Source organism: Chelmon rostratus, chromosome 16 (assembly GCF_017976325.1).
Source record: "Chelmon rostratus isolate fCheRos1 chromosome 16, fCheRos1.pri, whole genome shotgun sequence".
In the NCBI taxonomy this organism is placed as follows: Eukaryota; Metazoa; Chordata; class Actinopteri; order Chaetodontiformes; family Chaetodontidae; genus Chelmon; species Chelmon rostratus.
The window spans coordinates 12449228-12453348 of record NC_055673.1 but is presented as its reverse complement, the minus strand read 5'-3'; positions in this window follow the sequence as shown (position 1 = coordinate 12453348).

Sequence of the window (4121 nt, the reverse complement as noted above, 5' to 3'; positions counted from 1 at the left end):
GTTTATACCTGGCACAAACACCGCCATGCACAATGTGTGTGTGTGTTATCCTGGACGTGTATTACTCATGTGTGAGGACATAAATCTGTCACACAGTCACATTGTGGGGACTCGCCTTCCTTATGGGGACAAAATAGTCCCCATAACGTCAGTAAATCAGTAACTTTGAGGTGAAAACTTGGGTTAAGGTGAGGACAAGGCTGCCAGAAATGAATGAATGAACGTTAAGTCTATGTAATGTCTCCAAAAGCGATGGAAACACTGCTGTGTGTGTGTGTGTGTGTGTGTGTGTGTGTGTGTTGGCCTTGACTTGGAGATGGTGGCCCTAAATAAAGCGAGGCTGAAAAGAAAGGAGGACAGAAGAGAGGCCACCACACCACAAGCCAGTAAACTCTCCACATCTTAATTGCCCTTTCGTTTTCACATGGTAATGCCTTTCCTTGCGTGTGTGTATGTGTGTGTGTGTGTGTGTGTGTGTGTGTGTGTGTTTATTTGTGCGCCCCTGCCAGGTTCACACAGCAAAGCCCGCCAGGCCGACACAGTGTGTGTGTGTGTGTCCTCTTGCCATAAACACACACACACACACACAATCTTCTGCTCCATTGTACACACAGCCGGATGGAAGGATGGATGGAGCGTTTCCACCCCCACATACACCCGTTTTACTTCACCAACCGATGTTTCCCATCACTCCCCTCTGCTCAGCCACTCCTCCATAAAGTGTCGTGACATTTTCGTGAGTGACGAACCTCTCTGAGTCTCTTTTTCTGGCCTCATGCGGTAATCCTCACCGAGGATCTGTGTGATTCTGTTATATTTCACCACACCGAGAGCAAAGGTCGGCCTGTGCTTATGCTTTTGCTGGATCAGGTCACTGTCGAGACAGAAGCTGCTTTCACTCTTCATGCATACACACCAAATGATTATTTGCACAAGATTTTAAAAACTGGGGGGGCAATCAACACATTTTGCTCCTCAGTTACAACCTTTTTGCTTTATCTTGTGCAAATAAAAAGTAACTCTGGTGGGACTTGGATATTTTCAAGAGTGATTTTTCCAACACTGCCAGGACATTATGGAAGAAAGCCATCAGCTGTGTCTGAATAAACTCTTTGTCCTTTGAACTTAAAAAAAGTTTTTTTTTCTTAGATGCATAGCTGCATTATTCCACATCATGTTCAGAGATGTGAAAAACAGTCACACTGGAGAGGCTGACTAATTCTAACTTTTAGTCCTTTGTATGGGTCAAGCTCCAAAAACACTGGATCCTACACTTCCCACAATGCCTGTTCAGTGCCCTCGTGTTTCATACCCAGTTTACGATGCAGATGTTCTGTCAAACATTTGAGGTTTCAAGCCTCAGACTTTCTCAAACTTTATGAAAGCTCCCACCAGAGCCACAGAAGACATCATCAACTGTTAGCAGCCAGACACACGGAAACTAAAGGTCTGTATTTCTGTGCAAACTGTTGCTCTATAACTTCAAAGTGCGCTTCAAAGCTGCAGCGTGAATGCGGGCCACGTGCGGCGCAGTATTAAGCCGTCCTGCTGGGAACACTTTACGCATGAGAACCAGATTTGTCTCAACACCAGCGCAGGGTCACAGCAGGTCACAGAGGAGATAATAGTGATCAGAGAGTAATCTTCTCCATTAATGTTTGCTCTCCCTTTGACCTCTGAGTGCCTCGCTGTAAAGCATCAAGCCTGCGCAGAGGACAGCACACACACACACACACACACACACACACACACACACAATGGGTGAAACTGGGGCTCCCCTGGTAACAGCTGCAGCTGTGACCACATGATTACCTGTCTGTCCACCTCAGGTTTTTAATGTCCAACGTACAAGAGCTCCCGAAGCACCAGGGGAGAGAAAGGGGAGAGCAAACAAACTCTCCGCAGGTCCGGGGCTCCGGTTTCAGCCTTCCGTCCGCCGTGGCTGGGGGGCCATGGGAACACTAAGCGCCAGGGGCCCTGTGTCAATAAGGAGCAGTGGTTCAACACAATGGGGGCCTGCCTGCAGACAACACCGCTGACAGACACCCACACAAAAGGGCCTGTGAATGGGAAGGAGGCTCGTGCACGTGCTCGTGCACGTGAAAACACACACACAACGGAAAGAATGGAGCAGTGTGTGGTTGCCCACAAGGCCAGTGTTTGATGACTGCTTCTGTGTGTGTACATTCAAACACACAGCAGTGCTCATGCCCACGAGGAAATAAACACACTACGATAAACTGACGCCTGTGCACAGTTTGGACTCCCGGCACAGCATGTACCACAGAGAATCACTGTGACAAACACACATCAGTAGATACTTCAGTGCATTCTTTGCATTTGTTTCAGTCTCAGAGCAGAATTGGTGGGATTTACTGCAGTCAGACACTTAGATAAAGTAGCTAAAACATGGTTTGTCACAGAAGACGGTACCATCAGATATTTTAATCTGTAATGCCCTGAAATGTCTGAGAATGAGGATGTAAGACGAATGTTGTTTAGGTTTAAGATGGGTGATTTGTGTTACATTTGGTTGTCTGTAGCTTATATAACAAATTCACATGGCAGGGCAAAACCCTTGCACCACCGCCACCACCGCAGTGTTAGCAGACCCTGTTCAATCAATGCATCGATCAGCTCTTCCGTCAGTGGCCTCGCTCCACAACTGGGGCAGTGCAGGAGCTGTGCAGACTGTTTGTGCAGGAAGAAATGTGAAGAGAAGTGCTACCACCTGGTGTCAGCTGAGAGAAAAAGCCAAATCATGTGCTATTCAAGAGTCTTAACAGCAGATGGCAGCACGTTAGCTTTTAGGGTGAGGGGTGAGTTCATCGTCTTCTAAATAGAACCATGCATCCCATCCGTCCTGTCATAACAGAACATGAGCAGAAGGCATCATCATGTGCAGGATTATATAGAGAGGAAAATCTGATTTACAACTGAACTGAAACACCAGAGGTTGTTGAAGGGGACGAGATAACTCACCACCAGCAGTTCTTTCTCTTCCTCCAGAGGTTTGATGTGTGTAAGTCTGACAAACCACTAACTACACTGTAAATTGCCCTGATTTGAAGCTGTGCAGCTGTCACTAAACCTCTGAAAATTTCATCTCATCACCAGGGGTGAGTTGCTATGACTGTCTGCTGCATGTCACCCTGTTGTTATCCTTTAACCACAGGTGTGGTGTCACTGCGAGCTGCGCCACTGTGCAAACTGCTGGTTTGCAGCATCTGCAGCCAGTCGACGCTCGGCTTCAGCCGCTTCGGGATGTTTTCCCAAACACGGCTGCAGCTCGAACAACACTAGAATCTCCTCATCAGCTGAAGTGCGCAGCACAACACTTCATCCACCTCGTATCTGATATCTGCTCTTCGTCTAGTCTCCCTCCCCACAGGCAGCGTGTTGTCTCTGTTGTCTACGTCTCCTTCCAAACAGCCTACTTGCACATTTTCCTACTGCACGAGCAGCCTGTTGTCCCTCTCTGATGTCTGTCTGCTCTGTACTCACACCTACTAATGTAAAACCTGGTGTCACCCTCTGTAAGAGTATGTTAAAGTGTGTCATTTTAGCTCAAATTTGAGGGCGAACATGTTACTAATTGTGACTTTTTAAGACAATAGAAAACTATATCTCTGACTTGTGTTTGGTATATTGAAAGGCTGCGACAGTCGGTTAAAATATTTTGTGAGGACAGATCACCTGAATGTGAGCACAAAGACGAACTTGGTGCATCATTTGGTCAACTGTAGAGATTTGGATTGTGCCAGTAACCAAAGTGACATTTAAGAGTGTAACAGCACAATAAATGCACATCTCTTGGGCAAAGTAGACAGCCAGATAATTCACACAGCTATGATAGTAATGAAGAGTTGTTTTTGGAGGATGTGGCATTTTGGCTTCTATGAGATGATGGCTTCACATTATACTAGCTTGCGCAGAGAGAGAGAGAGTTTCAAAGACTGTTTCAAAGCTTGAGGTGCATCTCTTCAAGGCTTTCATGGAGAGGAGCATGTTTGCTGCTCTGGGTCCTAAATGCACATTTTTCCAAACAGAAACAAGTTTGCTCTGATCACCAGAAGAACAAGGGTTCTGCAACAGAAAAATAAGTGGACAAAAAGTTAAAG